Source organism: Thalassophryne amazonica, chromosome 21 (genome assembly GCF_902500255.1).
Source record: "Thalassophryne amazonica chromosome 21, fThaAma1.1, whole genome shotgun sequence".
Taxonomy (NCBI): domain Eukaryota; kingdom Metazoa; phylum Chordata; class Actinopteri; order Batrachoidiformes; family Batrachoididae; genus Thalassophryne; species Thalassophryne amazonica.
In genome coordinates, this window is record NC_047123.1 from 21051437 (window position 1) to 21065838 (window position 14402).

A 14402-nucleotide genomic window follows, 5' to 3' on the forward strand; every position below is an offset into this window, starting at 1 on the left:
TGGGGCGGAGTCAGACTAAAAGGGACAGAGAACCAGAACCAAAGATCCCGTTTAAGGTTGGACAGAAGGTGTGGGTGAGAGCTCGAGATCACCCAACCAACACTGCTGTTAAACCTAAGTATGAGACCACAGATACAGTAGTGAAGATACTGGACAATAACACAGTAGAGTTGAAGAGAAAGGGAATCCATGGAGTGGAGCAGCTGAAGCCAACTCCTGACTAGACGAAACCAGGAGCTAAACATTGCCAAAAACACCCAAGATCCTCCACCCTTCGTCAGAATGGCCACTGTCAATGGGGTGGTTGCCTTAAGAAGAACAAGAGATGGCCTCTGGGCAGGCAAAGCCCTGAGGATACTATATCATGCAAAGAAAGGATTTTTATCTAAAGAAAAGGAGTTATTACAATGGAAGAAAGTTGAGAATCACTGTGTGATTTGCCGTGAAGAAGTACCGCTGACGGTCCAATGGTCGGGACCTTGGGTTAGAAAACCCCCAATTCCAAATGGGGCAAAAAATGAATTCAAGCAATTACTTCACAAGCCGGTGAAGGTTTTGGATGCACTTGTATGTTGGTTATGCCGACTAACCCACTTGCCAAGAATGGTCTTTTACACCCAGTGGGACATACGTGGAGACAATGTGGATATGCAGGTGTGTTCATGCTATTGGAATGGACGTGAGATCGAGTATTGCCTGGTGTGTAAAGCAAGAACTCATATGGGAAGACTACTGCATGTGGCAAAAGCAGACGGATGGCAAGTGAGAAGGTTCTTGGACCCCCTGAGGACCTTTCACACCGATGAAGCCTGCTGGGCTAATCCTGCAGCAACAACTGCGCTTGATCAAGCTGAGGGGAATCAAGGCAGCGGTGACGTGAGTCCAACGGCCCCAAGTGTCTATTTGATGTTGGACACAACTAGAGCAGGAGGAAGTGACCAAGCTGCAGGAGGTAGTGAGCGAAAGCCGTCTTTGTTGCATGAAGCTATACATCAAAGTTGGTCCCAGGGGCCAGAGTATGGGCAAACTTTATGACCCTCCAATAGATGCAGTACAAATTCCACTAGTGTTCAGAGTGTATAGAGATCCGGAGTGACCCGGATATACAGACATGATGGGAGGACTGACAGATGATCAACAGCAAAAAGCCCAAGAAGAAGGATGGAATGGCCCTTGGGAATTGACAACTTGGGCAAAATTGATAGAAGAAGTTCTAAAAAATCCAGAAGTTCTACTGGAAGATGCAGAAGAGGTGCCACAAGAAAAAGGGGGCAGAGAAACCCTCATGCATTATTTTACCACTGGATTAGACGCCTGGGGAAATAAAGCAGCAAAACCGAAGAAAACGTCAGCCGTGTACCACGTGACACCCGAAGAATGGGTGAGGAAAAGGAGGATACAATCTAGAGGGGGAGTGGCTAGCAGAGCGGACACTCCTAGTAGGCCGGACCAAACAGTTAAGGTGCGGCTCACAGTGCTGATGGTGTTGGTTCCCTATGTGGGGGTTTATTCTGTTGGAGCACACGTTGACCTCCTGGAGGAACAGCAGCAGTCGTTAGACCAACCGACTCAAGGTGAGGAAAAATCAAGAAAGTCTCAGAGTCGCTGGATGTTCCCCTCCATTTTCCGCGGGACAAAGAAGAAGTAAGAAGAAGCGGCTGGTTGTAAAATGTCGCAAGGACCAAGTGTATATAGAGTACCCATTATCAATAATAGAGGAAGATTTGGACCCTACATACAAAGTGTCCTCGGTGCTGAGAAACTATATTTGGATTGGCCAGAAAAAGATTTTGAAGAAGAAGACTGGGAACTAGCATGAAAAGGATATTTTGTCACAAATTATGAATATAAAAGAGATGCTGAATTAACAGAGACAACAGGACAAAAATTACTCGCTGAACGAGTGCTGAGTGATGCAAGTTTGCGGCATTGGTACATGAAAGGACGCCGAAGAATGCCCCAATCGGTTCCAAGATGTCCAGATACCTACCCTTGGATATTAAATGTGGTTTACCTACAACTCAAAGACCTAAGATTCACATTGAAATGGGGGATTAATTACGTTGAGCCACTCCAAGGAATCTAGGTTGAAATATACCTTAACCAGTGCTTGATCTGGACGACAAGCCCCAACATGCAACGTCAATTGCACAAACGACTGCAAGACCCAAGATATCCCGTATTAGATAACCAAACATTAAATTTAAGAGTTATCGATCAACCCCTGGCCTGTATGACCTGCCTACCCCCAACCATACCACCAATTTTTGAAAATCAAAACTTCTGCTACCTGTACAAAAGAGGAGTCTGGAACTGTAGTCAGGCAAGAAAAATTCAGCTTCAAATTGAGCCCAAGGATCAAGAAGACAAGCCTATAGTTCCCCTTTATCTAGCCCTATCACAAACCAGATATTCCGGATACCGGTTTTGGCAGCATTGGCAAGAAATATGGGACTATGTACCCCCACATCAAGTACAGAGGATCCCTGAGGGACCCCTCCCTAAACCTGACAGAATGATTGTTACGATGTGGAAGTGGGCATGGAAAGGAATGGATTCAGAACTTAAGCACCCATCTCCCATCTACACTCATCTCTCTAAGAGACAACAACTGTTCCCTATGGTGGTGCATCTTGGCAGAAAGAGAAGGAGACCGATGGCGGAGTAACAACTCACTTTGAATCATGCTGCGGACCTTCAAACTAGATGAAAATAATGTAAATAGTCTACGATCCGGGCCTGGAGGACTTACACCATATTTGGAATTACCCTACAAGAAAATATGTTTAAGCTGGCCACAAAAGGATTACAAAGAAAAAGGATGGTTGCTGGGAACAGGAGGATACTTTGTAGATAATGACTCATATAAAAGAGCTGCTGACCTTGCAGAGCCTGGAATATACACTCCTTTAGAAGCTATCGTGAACAAAGTTGGACAACACTGGAATTGCCCCGGGGTCGGATGGAAGTTTTACCCAATTCCCCGGTGTCCAGACTTATACCCCTGCATCTTGAACGTGGTGTATGTACAAAGAAGGGGCTACAGATTTAAAATAAGGTGGGGACCTAATTATGTTGATCCATTACAAGGAATGTATGTGGATATTTGGCTTGGATCATTCCAGATTTGGACCAGTAGTCCCTACATGTTTAAAAGACTTCAACAACAAGAGGCACGTTCAACTTTTTATTTGATTGAGAACCAAACTTTGCCAATATGTACGACAGTACAGTACCTTGACATCGAAAAAGGCGGAAGTGTTCCGCCTATTAGAAGTGGATGGCGAACCAGAGTACTAGTGGGGCTTTAGCAACCCCCAAAGGCTATACTGATACGACTTGGCATAAAGTCGGGAAGAGGATTATTTCGGAGATCGACTCCTCTGTACTCTGTGATGGCGCAGTATGTCTACAATGGAGTGGCATATTGGGACGCCTATGAGGATATCTTGCACCTACATAGAGAATTGAATCCTCCATCTTCACAATGTTTCTACACACCCCAGGGACCACCGCCTGAAATGAAGGAGGAGACAGTCGTCACTTGGAAATGGGCGTGGCGAGGACTAGATATTAGACTCCCATGGCCATCTCCCTTGTTAATCACCCTTCTTCAGCAACGAGCATCAAGTGTCTCTGTTGGGAGCACGAGACAAACAATAGCACCTAAGATCATCTATCTCCGAGATGGAAGAACCAAGGGAAGACAGCGTGATCACCACGCAACCTCAAAGAATCAACGAAAGACCAAGAGAAGGAGAATTTGGCATAGAAATGCCACTACTGAAACAACCTCAAAAGCTGGAGCCGCTTTGATAATGCTTTGATAATGCTTGAAGAAGGATATGCCTTCAAGAAAAGTCTATGTGAAGGACAAGAAATTGTCGGTTACGAATGGTTGGGACCCAATCGGATTTACAATAATGGTACATGTGAATCGCCTGCAGAACATTGGTTGAGCTGTGGAAAAGGAAGAGGTCGGCATGAATGTTCTTGGTGGGAAAGAACGCAAATAATTGCTGGAGGAATCATCACCACTTTCGCTGCAGAGACCATAGAGGTCATTAAAGAAGGTCTCGAAGTAGTAACTGGTTGGATTGGACATTTGTTTGGATATCTTTGGCCCTATCTGTTAATCATAATAGGACTTATTATTGCTGCAGTAATTGGATATGTTTTGATAAAAGGAAGTTTCGCAGCCGCCCTGCGCTTGTGTGGGAGGAGCACACAATGCAGTGATATGGAGCCCCTCCTCCGTTAGGGGAGGAGCGATGGAGCCTACAAAGCCCGACGCCGAGACACGCCCTGTTCATTCTGCCTTGGGGGATTGAAGGAAGAAGAAGCATCTATATAACAGTGTACAAACTTAAGGAGATAAGTAAAAAGAATAAGAGAGCACAATGTCCAACAATACTGGCGGCATAAGTGACACCATCTTCAAAGTGAGTAGAGTGGAGTTTATTGCACTACTGTTAATATGGCTGCTATACTGCTGTGTCGGCTGTTGGGACTTACGACAACCACTGCGAATAGTAACGCTACTACATGGATGTGTCAGATTGGCGATCATCAATCTGCACTACGGTCAGAGTGATTTAGGGTTGTCTTTATTCATCACTCACGTCCTCCGTCGCTTTACTCTCCAGTTTGACTGTTGGGGAATATGGCAGTACACATCAATTACAATTTGGATGGTGATAGATATGACAACAATCTTTTACGCCCCAGCAGTGGTAGCTGACATTGTGTGCGAAGCTGTGATGGCCCTGACCCTATTGGCGTACATAGCTACGTTAACTGGAGCCGTACAACGCAAGAAACCCTGGCTCTACAAACTTGGACTTATCATAATTTGGTCTTAGGATGGGGAATATTATCAGCTTTATACTGGCTGTCCATGGTTAGTCAACTACTCCTGCTGTTATGGTTTACGACCTATAATGCTTGCTTCCCGCGTGCAGCTGCTTCAGCCACAGCGGGAATGGTAACGTCATCAGAGTCCCACTCTCCTACGGTGATCATGAGGCGACTCTGGCGCGCATCTGATTAATCCCGACGAACTCTTTTGCTTGCTTGCAATATAATAGTTAAAAGACTAATGTTTCCTCTTACACTATAGGGGGATATAAGATGTATTCATTGTCAAGCTACCCTGGAACAAGCGCTCTACTTCTGGGAGATAACACCGACTCTGTGGTGCCCGACGTGTTATAGCAACAACTTCGCTGTTCAAGTGGCACGAGGAATATTGGGACGGAAGGATACATCTTTTCTACCCCAGGTACCAACAGCAGCATACTTAAAAATTGAGATCAAGGCAGACATGATCTGGCATTCTCTCTTGAGTGATCAAATACGATCTGACACTATAGTGTCTCCAGAAGGATATATGTATTGCCCCGTGTTTACCAAAATGTGGATGTATCCTACGGGAATAAGATTCTCCACAGCTCATCTTGCCGATGGCCGGATCGTGGCCATTGGTCCTTCATTACCACCAGTTCCACGTTCATCTCCACAGCGCACTGTGGAGGTTGGAGTGCAGACCGAGGATATGAACTGGTGTTTGGAGGCCCTCACGCAGGTGTTCCTGGACGAACACCTTCAACAGCCTGAGCCTGAGGATATTCACGCTGAAGCTTCACCTCAACTGAAGGATACATCACCACGACCATCTACACCAGTTACACCGTGTTATACACCCGTCACCCCCACTTCACCATGCGCACCATCGTTCCCTGACGGATTATCATCTCAGGAATATGAGGCAACTTCGTCTCCATCGGGATTACCATCACAATCATCGCTACTGGAAGAGCAGCCTTCTGACGGCGACAGCAATCTACAGATGGGCGGAGAGGAGTACGTGGTGCTGGATGAGTGTCGTTCAACTCCAGCTCCTCCTGTTCTGTCTCCGATGGTGGATGAAAAAGAAGTGCTCACCCTTCACCCTGTCGACGACGACAAGGATGTTTTTATGGAGGCATAGAGAGATCGGCAGAGCTTCAAGTCATGGAGGGGGTGTCAAGAAAGATGACTTTAAGCTTGCTTTCAGCTTGTTTTCATCTTGGAATATAGTACGTGCCATGGGATTAATATACATGCTGTTGGATTAAACTGAACAGTGTTTGGTACTTTCCCGGAGTAAGTGAGGTCATACCAGACTTTTCCATTACAAATGGGGAGGCCCACGGAATGAACTCAGTGGTGAAGACGATGGAATATGTCTAAAGATGATTCTAAAATGACAAGTATGATTAAATGAAGTATTAATGTGTTAAAAATTAAGAGGTGATTAGAAAAAGTATGTTACAAATAAGTGAAATGAATGATTATATGAGTTGTTTTTCATAAAGAGTGCAGAGTTAGAGAAAAAAGGAAGTGAAGAAGTTGTTTTTCATAAAGAGTGCAGTCAGAGAGAAAAAGGAAGTGAAGTGATGTTGCAAGAAAAGCTGATGATAAACAACTGATCAAATGATTAAGATGTGGTAAAATATGAAAATGAATAATAAGGAATGAAAATGTTTGTATATGATCATATGAATTGTTTTTATGTGAAAGAGAGTTGTAATGAAATGATTGAATATGATTGATGTGATTCTAAAGACATGATTTAGAAAATGAATTCTCAGAAAAGCTGAAGTGTTAACAGAAAAGAGGAACTTGAGAAATAAGTTACTGGCAAAGGGCCGCAGATGGCTTCCAGTAAGGGAAGGAGAATGGAGGAGGTTTTGAGTCACCAGCGCCCCCATGGTAACCAAGATCATCTGAGGACAATAAAGAGTCAAGCACATATATAAACTGTGAAACACCAGGAAACGGGGTTATTCTTCCAGGGAGAGGTGCTGTTGTCACTTCTCCCCTGCTACGAGGAGATCACAAGACTTGACCATCTTGTGAGCAGCAATTGGAATCGTGGAGTGAGAGGATTGGAGCCATAAGAGATCATTTGAGAGAGTTTTCAACTCCCACTCAGGCCGTCCAGTCACGGAGTAGCAGAGCATTGGAGAATAATCACTGGCCTTAAGTCTGAGTGAGGAAGGTTCAACGTTTTCTCTCTCAAGGAACATCACAGCATACCAGAATGGATTAGATCAACTTTTGGTTGATTGAAGAAGGAATAAACTCTTATGTGGATTAATTTCCTGAAGGATTACAACATCACACAAGGATCGTGGTCAGCTAACGACTAATAGCTGATGAAGAGGAAATCAAGTTCATCGAGCTGGGGACTTTAACCTCAAAAACCTCCTTCCCTCACTCCTAGAAAAATTGTTAAGAAGTCAATCCAGTCCAGTCAAACTAAGATCAGACAGTATTATTGAATCAAAAACAAAAATCTCTGCCAATCATTATTCTAATTATACTTGAATTACTGTTGTGAAATTATCATCATATAACCTATTTTGATTATGTTGTCGGCACTTGCAAAACCTGCAATAAATTTCCAAGCATGCAGTTAAAGTGTTAAGGCTCAGACATTGGATTTATTGATGCTTCTTAAGGTGTAAAAGTTAAAGATTATTGGGTGTACAACATCAAAAAGTGCTCTAAAAGGTTAGTCTGGTTTTTAATGAAATTAACACATCCTGGGGACTCGCTGTACGAGTCACTAAATTCAAAATCTAGCAACATTCCAAGAGCCCTGATCCATAAGAGGAGAGCTGCCGTTAACGGGCGTGGCCGGTTCGTATCCTGGTTCCAGAGGAGGCTATTCGACCGGAGTGCGAGATCAGCGTCAGCGGGGTGGACGTCCGGATGGAGGCAGTGAGCGGCTAGACGAATCTCCTCGCCACCAGCTTGAACAGCCTTTGTGCAGCCCTGCCGGGTAATACCCGTGGAGACACGAAGGTCGGACCCCAGAGACGGAGAGCTGGTTTAGTACACAAACACACTCATCGGAGGGTGAGCGTGTGCCGTGTATCTAAAAAAAATAACGGGATCTGACACAGGTTCAAGCCCAACAAAGACTTGCTTGTGAGTATGGTACTGGCTTACATTCTCTGATATTCATATTTTGTAAATAAAAGGCAGAATTCACACTGATTCTTATAGACTTCATATTTTATGGGTGGAATAATGGAATTATGCATAGAACATATGAAATATTTGGCAGTGGTTGCGCTGGTGCAAGAATATTTGTGTTCTTACAGAAAGTCCAGGCAAATATCTTTTATTTGTGCAGCAGTTCATTACCCACAGAGCTGAAAAAGCCTAAAACCATATTTTACAGAGTATGTTACATCTGTTAAAAAAAAAAAAAAAAAAAATCATGAAGAGAAACAAAACATATAAACGACACTAGAATATAAGTTACATTTATTTTCAATTAAAGAAAAAACAATTTGAAACAATCTGGAAAGATTATTCTGTCACACACTCACCTAAAGGACAAAGGGTTAGTGTCTCTATTGTTGTGTTTCTTGTTTTCACTCTCCTGGAAATGTACCAAACCAAGATTTTGTGAACAGTTACAACACTGTTTTTTGACAAATAAGTCACTTTGGAATATAAGTCATAGAGACCTCTCAAACTAGTAAAACAAACAAAAACAAGTACTTTAACTTTTTTTTTTTATGAAGCAGTTCTGTGTTAAAGTCTTGAAACTATTTACACCCCCCCCCCCCAAAAAAAAATCATGTTTGAAATTAAATGACTTTGTCAAATAAATATATTTCCTATCATTACATTTTGACAGCTATTACTGGTTTGTTTAGTTTCACATCATTTTGTCATCTCCTTTCTCCACCAAGGATCCAATGCCTTTCACGAACCCACACCGTGCAATGAAGATGAATCACACCTCAGAGGAGGAGTACCCAGACCTCAGCAAGCACAACAGTCACATGGCCAAGGTCCTGACTCTTGCTATGTACGACAAGCTGAGGAGCAGGCAGACATCCAGTGGATTTACTCTGGATGATGTTATTTAGACTGGAGTTGATAACCCTGGTAAAAAAAAGAACACACACACACACAAGCTGTTTTATAACATTTCAAATATTCTGAAGAAATTCTAGATTGTACCTCTCTAAAATGTTGTGGCTCGGTGTATAAGACCAAGCTCTTAATTCTAGGTTTCAATCCTGTTATAACTTTGCTTGCAGGTCACCCCTTCATTATGACTGTGGGTTGCGTCGCTGGAGACGAGGAGACGTACAAGGTCTTTAAGGAGCTGTTGGACCCCGTAATAGAGGACAGACACAGAGGATACAAGCCAACTGACCAGCACAAAACTGACCTCAACTCATACAAACTGCAGGTACCGTTGAGACAAAATACACAATAGCAGCTGGATTCTTTCTGCGGTCAGTCTAACATGCACGTCCTTCCTCCAAAGGGTGGCAATGACCCCCAACTATGCCCTGAGCTCTCGCATCCGAACCGGCCACAGCATCCGAGGCTTTTCTCTGCCCCCACACTGCAGCCGTGGAGAGAGACGTGCTGTGGAGAAGCTGTCTATTGAAGGTACATGGACTATTTATGCAGTTACTGCAGCAGTAAGAACTCAGTTTTTTTTTTTGTTTCTTTTGGTGGTGATGGGGTCTTAGCTCTAGGGTGTATTGCATCTTTGGTCATCACTGTTTCCTCCCTCAGCTCTCGCATCACTCACTGGAGACCTGAAGGGGAAATACTATGCCCTGAAGAATATGACTGAAGCTGAGCAGCAGCAGCTCATTGATGACCACTTCCTGTTTGACAAGCCTTTGTCACCTCTGCTTCTGGCCTCTGGGATGGCCCGTGACTGGCCTGATGCCAGGGGCATCTGGTGAGGATTTCTTCACTTGCATTCAGTCAGGCAGTCTTGTTTATGTTGATTACTTACAGGATGTGGACATTGTGTAATTACTCCTCTCTGTCTGTGAGCATTGTATCTCAAAAACTCAAGGATGGATCGCAATGAAATTTTGTTGTCGGAGTTCACGTTAGAATTTTTAGATTTCAATCTGAAACCAATTTTTCCATCTAAAGGCACAATGACAACAAGACATTTTTGGTGTGGGTGAATGAGGAGGATCACCTGCATGTAATTTCCGTGCAGAAAGACAGCAACATGAAGGAAGTGTTCACACGCTTCTGCAGAAGTCTAATTGAGGTTGGTAGGAACCAAAAATAAGAGTTTAATGTGTTTTGGGAGATTCTCCAACAGTGCAGGTTTTCTGGAAATTGACAGATTGCCAAGTTTGGGACAAACTCCATTGACACTGCACAATTAATTAAAGAAAGCACTCATTATACAATAGCATGATTATCAACCCTCCATCTATGGTTAGCAAAATAGATGGAAGGCTGATATCAACCATCAGTCAGTCAACCCGGAATAAAATCATGTTATTATCATTATTATCACTTACACCACACAAGTACATACAAACCATGCTGAGCAATGCAACATGGTGACTGGCAAAATCCTATTTAAGACAGCATGACGACAGAGTGACATATGTTGGTCAGCTGACTGAAAAACAATGCAAGATTGTGGAATACACTCACAGACAGCCGTATTTCTGTCTGTTTAGCATTTTTTTCCTCTTACATTTTTTGAAAAAGTTAGTGAGGCCTGCACACTATAAAATCTAAAAACCCTGTTTTGTAACCAGATAATACTTCTGAGAGGACTTATCTTTTTGAGACATTAGCATGCCAACTAGCAATACAGGTGGGTCACCATGACACACATTTTACTGAAACAAATCATTCAAACTTTAGTTCTATCAAGGAGTTGGGAGGTGTAGCGGGTGCTGCTGCTGCTGAACGAGGTGCACCCACATGGTATAGATCAGTGCAGTGATACCATGATATCATGTTAAAACAAACAAGCAAAAAAAAACAAAACACTGTTTTCAAGCATACACAGTAGAGGGTGGTCAGTAACATTGTTGGCCCACCTTTGACGAGCCATTACAGTGTATCTGCATCCAAGTAAAGTCATGCTAATCTCTGGGAAACACCCCTAGTAAGTAGTAATAACTGCGATTAGCATATGTGGTCACACTAATCACAGATAGAGAGATGGAGACAGCCATTCATATCAAGCATTGGAATAAATAACGGGAAATATGGTCATTTCCAGAAAACCTTTATCACTGTCCACACTGACTTATCTGAATCAAATGTGCAAGGATCTGACTCAGCGTTGGGTTGTCCTGTTTAGTTCGAGAGAGTGTTTAAGCAGAAACATCACTGTTTCATGTGGAACAAACACTTGGGCTACATCGTGACCTGTCCATCCAACCTGGGCACCGGCCTGTGTGCAGGAGTCCACATCAAGCTGCCCAACATGGGCAAGCACCCCCATTTTGAAGAGGTCCTGAAAAAGCTGAGGCTCCAAAAACGCGGAACCGGTAAACCGTGCACACACACACACACACACACACACACACACACACACACACACACACACACACACACACACACACACACACACACACACACACACACACACACACACACACACACACACACACACACAAGCAACAAACCACTAATTCAGCGACGAAAGTCTCACTGTGGAGCTTTGTTCCTCAGGTGGTGTGGACACAGCTTCTGTGAATGGCGTGTTTGACATTTCCAACGCCAACAGACTGGGTTTTTCTGAGGTGGAACTGGTGCAGATGGTGGTGGACGGAATCAAGCTGCTGGTGGAGATGGAAAAGAGGCTGGAGAAGGGCGATTCCATTGAGGAATTGATGCCTGTTCAGAAATAAAACCAAACCGTCTTTAAGGTTGATAAGTTTGGATTCAAAACAACAGTTCTTGACATTAAATAATTTGTTGTTGTTCAAATCAAACTCTGCTGCATTCAGGGAATTTGGTGTTGATGCCAGGTTGTAAATTTCTTTACATTGTTCTTGCCCACTTGGAGTGTTAAAGATACTTTAGTACTTTGAAGTATAAATGAATAAAACTACTTGAATCACTTCGCTGTCCTTCCCATCCATTCATTATCTACACATATTCCACTTATACTGGGAAAGATGCAAAGTCCAACTTGGAAAGCACATTAGTTCCATGACATGCACAGACAGAAAACCATTCACCCAGTCACTGACAATTACATTTTCAGCAATCTGTTGGTCTTTGCACTGAAACCAGAAAGAACACCCAAACTTCAATCAGAAAAGGCCTAGGTTAGGTTTAACTTCTGAGCTTTCTAGCAAAATGTGCATTTTTGTATTGGTAGTGTTAAGGAAGGTTGAAATCCCTCTCTGCTGATTGATATAAGTTAGTACACAATAATCTAAGTGATGTATTTTGTGAACAAGAAATGTAATCAAATGGTTTAATGATTAAACTGTGTGATTAAGGAGAAATGATTAGAATGTGTATGATTTAAATGATTCCATGATAATAAGTACCGAAAATGAAGATATTGAGATAATGCTGTGATTAAAATTGTTTTAAGATAAAGATAAGATAAAGTAACACAGGATGATTGAGAATGAAAAGAATTTCTGATGAATAAGTATTAAAATAATGCTGTGGAGTGCATAATTGTCGGTTGTCTGTTTCTGCTGAAAGGGGAAGTGAGTGCTTTTCATTTGAACAGGGAAACTTGGTGCTTTCCACTATGACAAAAATATGAGCTAATTTCATGTGTTAATATGATCAGACATGTCCAGCAAACAGGAAGAGTTAGAGGAGAATCAGCTCAACTGATGACCTTGAAGAAAAAGACTGAGGAGATGTATGCCTACTGAAATAAGGGGTATAAAACCAAAAAGAACGGAAGTACGAGGTCTGTTAGAAAAGTATCCGACCTTATTATTTTTTTCAAAAACCATATGGATTTGAATCACGTGTGATTGTGTCAGCCAAGCTTGAACCCTTGTGCGCATGCGTGAGTTTTTTCATGCCTGTCGGTTGCTTCATTCGCCTGTTGAGCAGGCTTTGAGTGAGGTGTGGTCTACCCCTCTCGTCTATTTTTTATTGCGAATATATGTCTGAACGATTTGGATCTTTGCTGCATCAATTTTTTTCCAGAAACTGAGAGACCTCCAGGTGGACACCGTTCGAAAAATTAATATGGCTTTCAGGGACGATTTTATGGGGATTAAACAGATTACGGGGTGTTACTGCCACTTTAAGGACGGCCCACAACTGCTGAGAGCGCGGCACGCTCCCAGCGCCGATGGACAGGCTGACACCCCGCACAAACAACCAGATCATTTCCAACATGAAAGCTTTGTTGATCCGGGACCTCATCTGACTTTCACAAAAAGGCAGAAGATGTGGACATCAGCACTTTTTCCGGCACATTCCACCGTTACAGGAGTTTTTTTTTTTTCATGGAAAAAGAAGCCGAGGGACGCGCCACGGAGCCGTTCATTACGTGGGACAAAACCACCTTGGTGTTGGTCTCACAGGACGGCTTAAAGGTGGATTTCAGACGGATTCCGGTTGCTTTCCAATCGTGTGAATATCCGATTGTGATTGTGCATGAGCTGAACATGCCAGAACATGTCCTGTGAGGCTTGATCACGGCGTTTCTTTTCGCCATGCAGCTCCGCCGCGACGCGCGGAATTCCTCCGCTTTTGTTCCTCTTTCCATGACAAAAACTCCTGTAACAGTGAAATGGGCCATTCATTTCTAAACTGGATGCTGTCTTGATCCGGTATGTCCTCTGACTAGCACAGAAATTGTGAAAAGATGTGGACATCAGCACTTTTTCCGGCACATTAAGACAGACGTGCGGAGGAGTTTGGCGCGTCGTGGTGCAGCCGCTCGGTGCAAAGAAACGCCATGATGAAGCCTCACGGGACATGTTGGGGCTTGTCCAGCTCAAGCTCAATTTATCGGATATTCACACGAGAGAAAAGCAACCGGAATCCATCTGAAAGCTGTCCTGAGAGACCAACACCGAGGTGGTTTTGTGCCGCGTCAAGAGCGGCACGGTGGCGCGTCCCTCGACTTCTTTTTCCATGAAAAAAAAACTCCTGTAACGGTGGAATGTGCCGGAAAAAGTGCTGATGTCCACGTCTTTTCACAGTTCCTGTGCTAGTCAGATGACATACCGGATCAAGACAGCGTCCAGTTTAGAAATGAACATCACATTTCACTGTTACAGGAGTTTTTGTCATGGAAAGAGGAACAAAGGCGGAGGAATTCCGCGCGTCGCGGCGGAGCTGCATGGCGAAAAGAAACGCTGTGATGAAGCCTCACAGGACATGTTCTGGCATGTTCAGCTCATGCATAATCACAATCGGATATTCACACAACTGGAAAGCAACCAGAATCCGTCTGAAATCCACCTTTAAGCCGTCCTGTGAGACCAACACCGAGGTGGTTTTGTCCCGCGTAATGAACGGCTCCGTGGCGCGTCCCTCGGCTTCTTTTTCCATGAAAAAAAAAACTCCTGTAACGGTGGAATGTGCCGGAAAAAGTGCTGATGTCCACATCT

At 43.5% G+C, this 14402-nt stretch overlaps 1 pseudogene; it reads left to right on the plus strand.

Annotated features, from left to right (window-relative positions):
• Window positions 1-8759: 8759 nt before the first annotated feature.
• On the plus strand, window positions 8760-11921 carry LOC117503334 (annotated as a pseudogene).
• The last annotated feature ends 2481 nt before the right edge of the window (window positions 11922-14402 follow it).